Genomic DNA, 15350 nt, shown 5'->3' on the forward strand with positions numbered 1-15350 from the left:
CTAAATGACCATATAAATTTGTTAATTCAATTAGGTTTTTTTTATATAAAGGCCAATGACATGAAGGTAGTTCTTGACATGATGTCCTCCAAAACAATCGATGTTACATGTAAAGAAAGTATTCAAGAAGGTGACATTGTTACAGTGCAAGATTGGATGTCATTGGAATGTGGAAATGGTCTTATTTTCGCTTTGCCTCAAGCACCTTACTTCATGTTCCATAAAGAAGGAAATTATTGGTTATTGCTTGTTCTTCATGTCCCTAATAACGTTAGGGTTTTGCAAAAGGTCAGTTTTATGGATGAGGCTACTGCAGTTACAGCTCCTTCCAAAGCTATTCAGTAATCTTTGGAAGATTATGGTGCAAGTGTTAAGAAGATAAATGTAGTAGTTAAGGATGTTGTTTACAAAGTGAAGAGTGACTCAAGGTTTTTCATGGTTTAATTCCAAGCACCACTGAAAGCATGCATAATCTCACAACTTATTTTTTAATTTTTGCTTAGATAGGCTCTGAATAGAACGTTATTGTAAAGTTAAAGGTAGCAAAGAATAGAAGAGCTGGTACAAGGGCCATGATCACTGAAGAGGTACTTGTTCAAGAAGAAGGAACTAAAGAGGAAGAAAATGAAGAAGATGAAGGCACTTATGATTATTATGAAAGTGAATATAGTGACAAAAATGAAGGTTAAATTGAGGAGAAATCTAGTAATGAAAAGAATGAAAATGGGAAATCACATGTTGGAAAGAGAAGTTTAGGAACAAATAGTGGCTCAGCATGTCAGCGGAGAAACAGACACACAGTTCATTTTATATCATGCCCATGGGTACATTGAAAACTTAATTTTGTGGCATGTATGGGAAAAAATTTCAAGTGTACTCATCAATTGTGCCTAAACCATTGGTCGAGTTCAAGAAGTGTAGTTTTCGATGCTTCATCGTGGAAGATAGAGATATTCATTTCTACTCAGAAAGATCCTGCATAGACAACATACATTAACAATATTGTGGTACAGAAAGGGATTGTTCAGGGGTCCAAATTATTATATTGCTTTCACAGAATTTGTTATGTTTCTAGTCTTATTCTTGTTAATTTTTCATAGGGCGACATTGTTCTTTGCTATGATATTTGCATTTCATCATTAATACATTAAGTTCACCCCATATCATCATTACATTAGTAAGATCTACACCATTATACATCAACATGTGCAATAACATAGAAAGAAACAACATCACCATCATCATCAATGCAGCGGAACATAAAAGGAACAATAGAAGAAAGCATGCACACATATAGAGACACCAAGATTGGTTTGAGACCAGGGCAAAACTCACTATGGGGAAAACCATTGCAAATCTTCTTCTTCTTATATCATCATCAAATGATGCAGCAAAAAGAGAGTACAATGATCCATAACTTTATCTATGCAATAAAACAATAACGATATTCATGAAACAAATCTAATCATGCTAGGAATCAAAATCCTCATATTGATGGTTGTAATGTGCTACCACAAACTGATGTCAATTTTTGTATATGGTTGTCACTATGTCAAACATTGTTGTCACTGTTAATGAGCCAAATACATATGTTTGTAGCGGATACTGACAAATCAGATCTACAGATATTTATAAATGTAGAGAGAAACCCATATCTACCAGATCACTGAAGTCAAGATGTCAAACCCTAGATCTAAACTCAATTCGCTCTCATCAAAATTGTCTGTGTGCGACTGAAACGCCCTGGTCGCTCTCTCAGCCACTGTATGTGGGCAACTGTGACTGCACGGTCACTCTCAAGAATTATTTATGCGTGTGAATGTGGCGTAATACACCTAAATCCTAGAGTCGCTCCCTTACAGTTGTTATGCGAGCAACTGAGATGTCATGGTCACTCTTAGGACAACCCTGTGCGAGCGACCAGGGACTTGAACCTTTCAATCTACCTCTGAAGCCATACTTGCTCCCATAAGCCTTTGTGCCAGCATCCAAGGGTCTATAGTCACTCTCATAGGCTTATGTGCCAGTGTCTAGGGACCAGAATGCCCTATTCTGTGCCAGCAACCGAGATCCAGAAGACCCTAACCCAGAGCAAACCTTTCACCTATGATTTCAAACCCTTGAGCGAACTCCTTCCGTCAAACCTGTGTGAAATAAGACAAAAGAGGAGATAATATATGTCCAAATGATCTTTTTATCTTCTATTTATAGGATTTCTTAAGGGTTCACTTGGGGTTAAGACTAACCCAAGCAGTTACTCATGTGGTTAAAGTCGACCCATTCCATAATACATGTATGAATAAAATAATTCATAACTCAACTTCCGCTTAACCAAATTGGGTGATCTTTAGGTCAATTTTGGTCCTCTTGAAAAGAGGAATCTAACGCAATAATTATCTCAGTCATTTGAATTTTCCAAGGTGAAATTTTACCTCAGCTGCAAAAATTAACAATTCTTTGACTCCAAATGTATTTGACCAATGTAATTTCCTTGTAGGTAAAAAGGACAGGATCAAGTGATGGACTTGGAGACTCATATATGATGGGGTCATGTACCTATGCAATAACTTTGTACCACTGAATACTAAATGAGTCTTAGGTTTGGTGGCCTTCTACAAAATAGTTCCGTCTATGAGAATGGGAATGTGGGCCCAAAATCTTGCCATAGCTACCAGAATGACAACACACATATTCCTAGGATCTAGATTAACGGATGAATATGTTGAGGATTATTGAGATAGTTGAACAAACCAAATGGCATTAAATGTGGAACACCCAGCATAAATAGGATCAAATGAAGATAGGAAAGGATGATTTGAGGAATGCCTAATGTTGGATAAAGTTTTCATTGATGTCAATAGGATGGCATCCTAGGTAGCTTTCCCTAGATAAGATCATATGTGCAAACCCTTGGAACAAACCCTAATGTGAAATAAACCCTAGATCTATGTAAAATATACCCTTGTCCTAGATTGTTGAAGCATGGATTGATGATAAAACCCTATATGCACATGTCGAGTACATTAATGAAACCCTAACAATGTTGTCAATATTTACATGTTGTTCTAGCCCTTATTGTGTTGAAGCAAGCCCTTGCAAAAAAATCATATTCCTAAGTGCATAATGCCCTAACCCTATCATTGATTGAATAGAAAGCATGTATGCTTATTTAAAACCTATGAATGGAAAACCCTAGAATGGTTGGTTGGCACGCAAACCCTAATTGAACACAATGAAACCCTATATGATTCCCTAATTCTAATATATGATGAATCCCTAGCTTGCAATAAACCATAGCTACATAATGAAAATTCTAGCACAAAAGTCCTAATTCATAATTCACTTGATGAAATCTCATAATGAAACCCAAATCCATGATAACTTTTGGAAATAAAAATTAAGTAAATAAGGTATCTCCATAATTGGTTGTCTATCAATAAATAAAACGTTAACCTTTGTTTAGGTCAGCTACCCTATGTGACGTGGCCCATCAAAACAATTTAAATTAATAATGCATTCCATGTTATCTCGACTACCTAATTCGTCTCCCTAAACCAAGAGTCACGTACCTTTAATACATGTTGAAACGATTAATTATACAAATAATATGCAGCTCAGTTATAGCATCCATCCAATTTCAGAGAAATTCAGTGATAAAGAGAGTGTATTTTTGGGCCTGAAGTAAAGAATTTTTTGTGTGTTTTTCTCTGCCCTGAATTCAAGTCACCCTATATTGAATATCATATCTTTGTGACATATTTTAAAGACATTGTAGGCCTATTACAAAATTTTGAAAGGATGTGCAATTTTTCCCTATGAAACACCTGTTACAGAGCTTTGATTTCGACCTTCTTTGGAGCAAAGGTAGTCTTTGAAATTTAGCCCTGAGAACCTCTAAAATTTCAATCTTGAGGCCCTCTAAAATTTTAGCCCTAAGGCCCTCTAAAATTTTACCTTCTCATAGAAAATACTTTGACCTCTTGTTATAGACGTGTGGATTATTGTTTTGGACTACAAATTTAGTGGATAACTGCAAACTCGGACCTGTGACCAACGACTAGATTTCAGACCTGTGGCAGGAAATTTTCAGCCTATTCAAGAGCTTGTGGAGAGCAGACTTTCAGCCCTATAGGAATAGTAGATCACAAACTAGTGGAAAGATGATTTATACCGTATTTAGGTCATATTTGGCCTTGGAGAAGTAGTCCTATAATCACTTTTAGAGTGGCCTAATGACATCTTTTAAACCAGTCCATTGACATCTCTTGGAGTAGATTAAAGGCATCTTTGGAAGCAGTGTAAAACATGTAGGTTTTAACCCCGTACAGAAATTACCTGCTTACGAATTCCAGAAAACAGAAAATAAAAAAGGCAAGAGCATAACACATAAAACAAATATACACAGAGATTTTCCCTTGGATCCCAAAACTAGGACTACTAGATTGATTTTTCATTATGTTCCTTTCAATGTTACAATACATATATATGTCGAAGCATCCAATACCATGGACCGAAAACCATCGTGCCCAAAACCATGTGCGAAAACCACACACAAAACCATAGGTAGGTTCACCCACCTAATATAGGGTCCAAAATAAAAACCCCTGGGGCGCTGCCCCAGACCCCGTAGAGGGGAGCTAACTGCCCCCCTCAAACCCCCTGTGACCCCCCCGTTGCGCAGTCGGTGCAATGAAGGGAGGGCTCCACCTCCCCTCTAACCCTGGTAGCTAGTCATGGAAAGAATATAACACAACCAAAAAAACATTTGTTGAAGACATCTTATAACAGTGTTTAAGTCATCCTATGGAGTTATTTTGAAGGCATCATGTGAATAAATCTTGCAAACTTTGTGTGCTAGTTGTTGCAAACATTGGGAGCTTTGGATTTATTTGAAAACAAAGTATTTGGTGGAAGGAAAATAATAGTAATTTTTTTTGCAGACCTATCCTTGTGAACTTGTGACACTTGGGATCATTTGAGAGTAGATTTATGGGCATCTTGAAGCAATCTTGTGTGACATTTTGAAGGTGTTATTGAAGGATCATTTGGAGGTTCTAATGCACTTGAAGTTATTGATTGAAAATTGAATCTTCTCTAATCATAGTTGAAGATCCCTTGGATTTTTGTGAGTAGATCTATTAAATAAGATCTTGGAGTACCCTTAGAGCAGGAAATATATAATATCAGATTTGGAGCATACTTTGAGGATTATTTTTTGGACCCTCTTAAAGTAGCTTATTGAAGACATCTGAAAGACCTATTGAAGACTCTTTTAGAAGATAACTTGGAGGAATTAGTGGAGATCTGGATGCATGACTAAAACCCCCCATGGAGTAATCTTGAAGAAATTTGGTTGGCTATCATGAAGAGTCTTGGAGACACCTTCTATGGTTTCTAAAGTTGTCATTGATGAACGAAGTGTTGCTGGAGATTAATTGAGAGCATTATTGAAGGCATTCTTGGAGATATTATCAAGTCTTGTTGCAAAATATATTGGGAGCCTTTAAGATCTATTAAACATACTTTAATAAAAAAAATCAGAGGGTTGGAGCTCTAGATGATTGGATTCCTTAAGAAGACCAGGTTGGACCTTGAACCAATTGAGAGGGTTGGAGCCCTAGAGGATTGGAGTCCTCAAGAAGACCAGGTTGGAGCTTGAACCAGTTGAGAGGGTTAAAGCCCTAGAGGATTGGAGTCCTCAAGAAGACCAAGTTGGTGCTTGGTGAATTACAGGTTAGAGCCTCATGGAATTGAATATTGGATACTTCATCTAGGGTTGGATCCCTAAATGAATCGTAGGTGTGATTGTACAAATTGGAAAGTGATTTGTTGTAATATAGGATTTGAGTCCTCACCATTTGTTATTAATAAAATATTTATCTCATTATTGTTCATTTTGTGTTATATATAAATGATATTAACTAGCATAAAAGTAACAATTGTAAAAGAAATATTGATTCACCCCCCCTCTCAGTGTTTCCAACACCTAAGCTAGAAAAGAGAGCATCACACAGCTAGCATGTTCTCCAAATTCAAAAGTTAGCTAGAAAAGGAAAACTCAATCTTATGTGAGTGGAGTTCTCAACAAAATTGACCCAGATCTAAGGGTGACTTTGATCTCCTTCACTCACTAATACACCTCCCGAGGGCGCTCACATTTGATGCCTTTTCTATTTGGTCAAAAGATAAAAATGGGAATAAATGGACCTTTATCTCATATATCTCAAGGTATTTCTCTCATAGAAAGGTGGAATGTGGCATGAATAAATGATCCAAGGATAGCTTGAAGGAAGATATCTAACCATTCAAGGAGGTAGTAGTAAAAATAGACATTCAACACAACAAATGAACATCACAACCCTACTCATCATCTCATGCAAGTCTCCATGAATTTGCAACATTATTGGCAAAAATTACTCTAGTGTTTCCAATAACCATCTCTATTCTCCTCATAACTTATATTTTGTCATAATGTAAATATTTCTTACCATAATACCAGCAGCTATGTAGAGATTGATTGGGCATGTAATAGTCATTAGACATTAAATATTTATGAGGAATTTAAGAAGTCGTGAGGGTGGGTGAAAAGTCATGTTAGGTGAACCGTCACCTCATCTCAATAAATATACTCTCATGCCTCATTTGTCTAGGATTTTGAGCACTAGAGCTATGCTAGATTTAGATAGTTGTTTTGTGCTTAAGGAGTTAGGGTCACTCAGCTCTTGGTAGCTAGTTGGGTGAGTTGTGGTGAGGCTAGGGTTTTTTTTTAAGACGGTATGAGCAGCCAATGTTTCACTACTAGGCTTTGATGGACTTATTGAATATGTACTTGAATTTGTAGCATGGATAATGAGAATTTATTTACTTTCGACATAGACTATTGTGCCTCTTTATGGTGATTATATTGGCTATCCTACATTTCCATTGTGTTTGTATGTGTTCTTTCATGTGGATGAATGTTAATGAACTCATTCATGGATTATGGCTTGCATATCTACTTTGAATCTTTTCTTTCTTATTTCACACAATGTTGGTAACTTATTGTGAACTTTTTTGAAATTAACCTTTCGCACCTTCTTGTCCATGTATGTCTGAGATGGTTTTAGCTCAACAACTCTTTATTGAGGCATGTTTTTTCTTATTTCTTTGTTATTACTTTCCTGTTTACTGTTCTGCAAGTTATCAATCGTCAGATAATCTCATCCCCATTCTTCAGGCATTTCATCTGTGCCCTCGCTCTAACATCTCCACATCTAATAGTTAGGATAAAAACTCACATGATGGAAGTTGGTCCCACATACTGGATGGGGCACCTATCCCAAATGGTGTGAGGTTTAATAGGGACTTCACACCAAGGAGACACCATAACTGTTGGTGGGACATTTTTCCTTGTCAACGAATTTTTGCATTAGGAGGAGGGCTAGATGAGAAGCTATGCCTGTGGAGGTTGTACTCAAAATTTCTATCTTGAATTGTCTCCTTCCCAAATACTTATTCTAGGTTGTTTTTCTGAAAAGATAAATCTTTCGATCCCTATGAAGCTACTAAATCTCTTGTCAAAACGTAAGTTTGATGATGAAGGGAAAATATCTGCAATTGAGCATACCCTTCGAATTTTTGATATTTGTACCTCTAACGATGTTCAACATGGTGTCCTATGCATACTTTTATTTTTCACCTTTCAAGGTCACGTTCAGTTGCGGTGTAAAACCTTGTCATATGCTTCTATTCATTCTTTTGAACAATTGATTGATGAGTTTATGTCTTCTTTTCAAGAGTCTAATTCTGAGGATTTGTTTAAGGAAATTCATGAACTCATAATGGGATTAGATAAATTTACAGTAGATTTTTCCAATAGACTTATCAACATCTATTATAAAATTCCTAAGAAAGATAGGGATTAGTATCATCTAATGAGCATGTTTACTCATCTAGTTGACCTTTCAAGGGGGAATCTAAAGATGAATTGAACATTGATATTCAGTCCTCATAAGGTTCTAGTATTATGCTCCCTAATTTCATTATGCCAACATTTGATTTAGGTTGAAATCAAATAAAACCTCAGATTGTGGAAGAGGAAATGGTTCCCCCTTATTTCCATTATCCTCCTGCGTCTTCATTGACAAATGACATTAATTCTTGTCCTAACACGCAAATATTTGTTGTTGATGAAGCAAGTAATGAGGAAATTTTTTCTTAAAAGGAGCATAGTTGTCTTGATTCAAAAGTTCAATTAAACTCTACCAAAGTGGAGCAAGCCCAACCACATAATCACATTGGTAAGTTATCCTCTGATTGTCATGTTAATGAATCTCACATTGATCATACTTGTCTTGCATTTTTCCATGATATTCTCTTACCTTTGCCTCCCCTTTTGGACAAAGGCTCTGTATTGGGCGACAACGGATTTTTAATTGATTCCTTAGAGCATAAAATGCATGTTGATCCCTTGATCTCTTAGGTTGATACTAATGTGTAGGATTTAATTTGTGGATATAATTTAGTTGGAATTGATGGTTCTTCACCTGACGCTTCTCATTTTCCTTCATCCTTAACATATTACACAAGGTACATTGATTTATTTGATTTCCTTGATACACTAGAGATTCCTTTAAACCCTTTAGATATTTATCGTGTTGGTTCTCATTGCAGTCAGGTACATGATGGTGATGTCTCAAAATCAGAAGTTGAAAAGATTGAATTCCTTGTTGATGATATTTTTAATTTTCAAACTAACAGGTGAAGTGGAAGATTCTACATCTCTAAAAGTTCAAGAAATTCCTCCAGTTGAGTCATCTTCATTCTTAATCCTTGAAGAGTCTCATTTGCGAAATGCCAAATTTGATCGAATTGGTATCTTTAATAGTTTTCATCCTATTGAGAATGTATTCATTGAAACCTCTAATGATAGTTGTTCATATTCACTTGTTGAACTCTCCAAGCCACCGAAATTTGATAATTCACCTTTGGAAATTCCAAGGACTTGTCAAGAAGTTTAGGCACTTCAACTTATGCTGATGGTTATGTCAAGTTCTCACAATAGTGATGAGATCCCTACAATAGGTCAGATTAGAGTTTCCTCACAATATTCTCCTTTTAGCACCATCTCACTAGATGAAATCTCGTTTTTAAAGGATTTTGATATGAGTGATGTTTATTCAAGAGAATTTTTTCATCTTCTATTAGCCACTATGTATCACTCCTTGTACCATGATTTTTTTTGTTGAAGAGAGTACAACGTCCATTGTTTCAAATCCTTTAGATTCTCCCCTAACTAGTTCAGATTGTGATCAGGTACAAGTTGGTGCTATCTTATCCTTGGACTGAGGAAAAGAATAAGAATCTTGTCAATATTTATTTTGATTTTCAATCCACTATATGTGGGGAAAGAAGTCACATGACTCATCTCTTTCATGAAACTTATCTAGGGTACTCATATCCATCTTGCAAATAAAAAGAATATTATATGTTGAACAACCAACCTACCAATGTTGGAACATCTGACCAAACCAAGGATATAATCAATTGTGATTTTGATGTCGTCATTGATGGTCACTATATGAATTCATTTTTTAATCTTATGAAGCCATTGATATTCGATGATCTACCATTTGAAGGTCTTGAGGTTTGTCAGGACAGTGGAGCACTTCAGCTCTCGCTGATGGCTATGTCAAGTCCTCACGTCCTTGACAAGATCCATGAACAAGATCATATTAAGGTTTCTGTTAGAGCCTAGATTTGCCTCAGGCTGAAAAGACAAGGTTCTAGGTCCACATCAAACCACGCTCAGCCTCGTAGCTAGCCCTACGAGGACAGGAGAGGGCTCTCTCTGGGTTGATCTCAGCAAAAGACAAGCGATGGGGCTCGAGATGACTGAAATAAAAGCTAATTTAGGCTAGGTATGAAGTACAAGGGTTTGATTTGAGTTTCTGGGGGTTTTGTGTTGGAAACAGGGAAAGGCAAATCAGGCTCGGGGATGAGGCACAGTTTCTGCAGAGTTCTGATTGGGGCAAGGAAGGCAATCATTTTGATGCTTTAAATTGAGTGAATGGATAGATCATGCTGGTGAGGAGCTAAGGAGAGAAAGAGAGTCTCAATACTTCTCCTTAAACAGATGAAAACATGGAAATTTAAACAAATTGAAAGGCAGAGCATAACAGTTAATGGATTCCACCTTAATCACTCATTTGTTCAAATTCAGAAGAAAAGAGAGGAAAATGATACACATAACACTAATGAACTTACAATTACTTAGAGAAGCACACCATCAAAACATAAAACCACATGGATCCCAAACAGTGCTGCAAAACCCTGGTCTTTCCTTAGCCAAAATGCAGAGATGAAATGTACAATGATATGCCAAAGCAATCCCAAGTGTCCAACCCTAAAAATGACTTAGAAATTACATAATATAGACAATCCAAACCCATTCCCTTGCCTCTAGGGGTCTAGCTCATCATTCTAGGAGTTGTTTCAACCAATTCTAAACAAGGAACTGAAATCTAGGTAGTCAAACAACTTACCCCTATATGCTAGGAAACTCATTCATTCATTAAATTTTCACTTTTTAGTGAATGAATCCTCTAGAACAAGTAAATAAGTGTCAAAGTTACATCATGTTTATCAAATTACATCATGAAATATCAAGAGTAACATCAAAAAGCAAAACTGGTCAAAACTGGGCGAATTGATGAGCTGAACAGTGAAAAACAAGCCAAAATTCTCTATGCGTCGCGCCAAAATCTGTATGCGTCCCGCCACTTTGGGGCTGATTTTGAGGCACTTCCTGAAGTCCAAATTGAGCCCAAGTTTTCTTTTTGGAAATCCCTACCTGTCTAATTTCCAACCCAAGTGGAATTTCTAAATTTGGTTGTCATTTGCCCCTCCAAAACTACAATCTCCCAGGACTGCTTCCTGTGTGTCAAAATAGGGGCAGTGAGGTCATTTTTTGAGTGTTTTTGACCTCCTGAGAACTCAAAACTTGCCCAAACTTCTTGGCCATGCACCAGAAGTCATGATTTTTCATGAAAAATCCATAAATGCAAACTTTTTGCAATTTGGAGCTCCCTAGAAAAAGCGCGCACCACGTGGCACGGTGCATAGGGAGAAAAACCCTGTTTTTTGTGCAAAAAAATTCCAAAATGAAAAAATTGCTCCAAATTTCTTGAAATTTTGACTGAAGGTGCCTCATCAAGCATCATGCTCAGGAAAAGAGGCTTCAGCAAAGATTCAGAGTCTATCCTCCCTTTTATGGCGTTTTAGTGCCCTCCTGGTGCATGTAGTTTCAGTTGTAAAGTTACTGTCTTGGTCATATAATGTATTGGTGCCCGCCTCCATGGTGTTGAAAGTCTATGCCAAGTATATGTTTGGTTTGTTGAGAATGAGAAATGAGAACTTGGTGTCTTGTTTCAATGCCAAATGTGTGCCAAAGGGAAATGAGGGACTGTGGCAAAAATGGGACAATGGGAACAATGAAGTCTTGCCAAGTGGTAGTTTGCCCTTTGACGATCTGACAAACTTTGGAGGAGGGGACAACCACTGAATGTTGGAGTAACTTGGTCTTTTACAAATTATATGGGGAAATAGGAATGATAGGGAATGATGTGACTTAGGGATAGGAAAAAGGGGCTTAGGAGTGAATGAGGGAGCTTTAGGGATAACAGCTAGGGTTTGGGATAGTGGGAGTTTAGGAATATAGGGTTAGTGAATTTAGGGATATGGGAATTAGGGATATGGGGATGAAACTAGAAAATGAATGTGGGAAACAAAGAGTGTGGAAGTGAGGGAATGGAATTTGGCAACAAAACACCAACTACAAACCCTAAGCACTTGTTTGTGAGCACAAATTGCAAGGTATTAGGGTTTGAATTTTCTTTTACACAACCACCATAAATTGCATGAAAAACTCCTTCACTAGCAAGGAAGAGGGCTTAAATTACTTGCACACTAGAAGAGTTGAGTGATTTTGGAAATTTGAGGGAGTTTTTGAGAGAAATCAGGCTTTTTAGCCCAGTGCACCGCGCCAGTGTAAATTTACACTGGAAATTACTACCCAATGCGTTGCGCCTTCCCAGTGCGCCGCGCCTCTTTCCAGGAGACTTTTGGAGGCCTTCCCGGTGTCCAAATGGGAAGCAGGATAGCTTGTTGGAAAGGTATTTGAGTCTAATTTCCAACCCAACTAGAATTTTTCAATTTGGAGTTCATTTTCCCTATCAAAAATTAAATCTCCCAAGACTGATCAAAATGTGCCAAATGAGGCTACCTCAAGGCATAGTGCTGTTGCAGTCAAGTTTTGAATGCCTTACTCAACTAAAAATTGAGCTCATGATAGCTCATTGGAAATATCTTTGTGTCTAGTTATCATTTGACTCATCAAGCAAGTAATTTGGCCAACAACCCTATGAGAAAACTTGATTTTCCCAAGGTCACTCCAAAGGTGCATCAATTCTCCCGAGGCAATTGTATTTTTGACATTTCTCTAAAACCATGACACATGTGTAAAAATTGAAGGAGGTTTTTCTTTCTTGGCCTGTTGTGGACAAAAAAATCTCTCATTTTTTCCAAATTCATATTTCCTTGCTCAGAAACATCATTGGAGTAAAACCTATCCGATGTGTGGAACAAGGGATTTGTCGAAATGAAGCAAAATGAAGGGGATAAGGGGCTTCTAAATTCTTGAGAAAATGTTGGGAAGTAGGGAGGGATGTTAAGAAGTAGGGGAAAGTGGAATCTCAGAAATTGAATGAGGGGAAGGGGTCCAAAAGGGCGAAACAGAGACCAAGCCTAGAAAATTGCCAAGTTGTAGCAAGAAACTAGGGTTTGTGCAAAAATGAGGAATTTGGGGGATCTTAGTGATGGGAAGTGTTTGATAAGGTACTTTAAGGATAGGGGAAGGTGTATGAACATTAGGATACAAGTTTTGCCGGTGATTTTACCATCCAAGAGAAATTAGCTTCAAAACCCTGGGAGAGGGAAATGAACCTTACCTAGGCGCAACTGAAGCATGAACAAGGTGTAAAATGACCCAGTGGAACTTGACATGATGATGACAACCCTCTGAATGATGGTACACCCAGCTGAATGGTGACATGGACTGACATTTGGACAACTTTGAAAGAAGTAAAATCAAACCCTAGACCTAATGCCTAGTGACCAAATTTTGCTTGAAGACTCACTGAAATGACAAAATTTGACCTTGATACATTAAAATCATTTTGTAAGAGCATATTTGATCACTGGAGGAAGGCTACAAAGACTGACACTAACATTGGCTCCAATGGGGATGGTAGCTCCTTGGAGGTGCCAAGAACGGCAGATCTCTGGAAGAGCTAGACAGTGCCTTCATCCATTAGGCAATGGAGTCAAAACTCAAGCTAAAATGCATGAATGAAAACTAACACAAACTAACTTAACAACAAGACTAAAAACTAACTCACAAATGACTCATGACTGACTTAACTAAAACAAGAACTTACAAAGCATATTGAAGGGCAGCAGTCCATCAAGATTTCAAATCATGATGATAGCCACCTAGATACTAACGGAATATGTACAATCATATGTAATGAGCTTTCCAATGTAACCAATCAAGAAGATGCCTTCTTGATTGATTCTCCTGATCAAATCTTCCGATCAACAATAGATACTAGTAACTGGGCATCCAAAAACATAATTGACCATGATCTCCTTCATCACTGAATACTGCAATAATCACCTTCACTACTGACTGCAACAAATCTGCCATTGGATCCTGAAAAACATGAAGATTTACCTCCTGCTGAAGAAACAAGGTATCTTTTTCTTTTGATTCTGATCTTCCTTCATAATGTACTTCAGTAAAAGTATGTTCCTGGTCCTCAAAAAATTCTGAACAAGTAGATGAGCAGATTTCCTCTTCAAAGAACATTTCAAAACATGAAACATAGGAAGAAGAATCTGAATGGCAATTCTGATTGCTCTGGTCTTCTACAGTCTGAATGTATTTTTCTTCATATGATATAACAACCAGATTATGATGTTCCTCATTACATTCATCAATCATGAGAAAAGAAACTTCAGATGGTTCTTGATACTCAAATATGACATTGCCATCATCTACCAATGATTCATCCAAGGAAACTTTTTCACTTACTTGAGAGGAGATCTCGTCTTGTTTTGCATAGAGGGAATGAACTACCTCCCCATGAATATCTAGTTCCAATGGGATGAGAGCATTTAGGTCTGTAACTCTGTTTTCTTCATTTGAGGCAGCCTCAACAATGCAATTCTATTTTATGAGATCCGGAACAACATGGTTTTCCTCATCACAATCTGTCTCTCGATCTAATTTATCATCATCACTATCTGAGATTGGAACATCATTTTCCTGCGTATCATCCTTTATTTCAACCAGATCTGAAATAAAACTTCTTCTTTCATCATTTTTAGCCATATGGGAATCTTCAACCTGCTGATAAGTATCCTCTAAGATTTTTGTGTGCTGCTAAAACGGATTTTCATACAAGGCTTCCATGATCTCTTCATCCATGAAATTATCATCTTCATAATATTTCTCAAGGCTTTCAATAAAACTATAGGCATGTTTGCAACAGTCTTGAACTAAATTTAATGATGGATAAGAGTCTTTATACCTTTCAAAGAACATGGCATGAAAATCCTTTAAACAGTAAATACAAGCAAGCGGCAAACTTTCATACCAAGATTGGGCTTCACCTTCCAGAGTGGCTAGGAATATCTTCATCAAGCAATCTTCAGGAAAATCAACCTTCGACTTGCAAATATGCATGTGAAATCTAACCAGATGTAAAGCAAAATCCTTCCGATCATCATCTTTAAACGTAGGCAAATTCTTTGACTAATCTACATTCGGAATTTTATTTGGAAAACCTGGAATGTGATCTCGGCCCATGGGAGCGTATCTTCTTGCAACCTGTTCCATCTTGAAAATCTTAAAGCTACTAATTTTCTTGCAGTGGAGTCACCATGAAGCATTGATCTCTGGATTTTTCAGTGAATGAAGTCGCCAGGGGAATGATTTTAGCCTATCGAATTCTAGACTCATCACCCAAAGTCTAGAACTATCTGATGTACTGGGGGTAATTCACAAGTCAAGTGTCACGTTCACAAGCTAGACCGGAGATTGACTGAAGCAGTGTTTATCTACTTGCGATAATGCAAAGCAAAAGCGTTTTGAAGGCTACCTAGCATAACTTCAGGCTCCGTCTGTAGCTTATAAAACCAATGACATCAACAAGAAAACCATTTTTTCCCCAGTATGGTCACCACTATGTTAGAGCCTAGATTTGCCTCAGGCTGAAAAGACAAGGTTCTATGTCCACATCAAACCACAC

The 15350-nt window shown here is 37.3% G+C and overlaps 1 pseudogene; it reads left to right on the forward strand.

Moving 5' to 3' along the window:
• Positions 1-297: 297 nt before the first annotated feature.
• LOC149148673 (dnaJ protein ERDJ2-like) lies at positions 298-833 on the forward strand (annotated as a pseudogene).
• The last annotated feature ends 14517 nt before the right edge of the window (positions 834-15350 follow it).

This window comes from Pinus tabuliformis, chromosome 9, assembly GCF_031772625.1.
Source record: "Pinus tabuliformis cultivar Carrire ecotype Pingquan chromosome 9, CPIR1, whole genome shotgun sequence".
NCBI lineage: Eukaryota > Viridiplantae > Streptophyta > Pinopsida > Pinales > Pinaceae > Pinus > Pinus tabuliformis.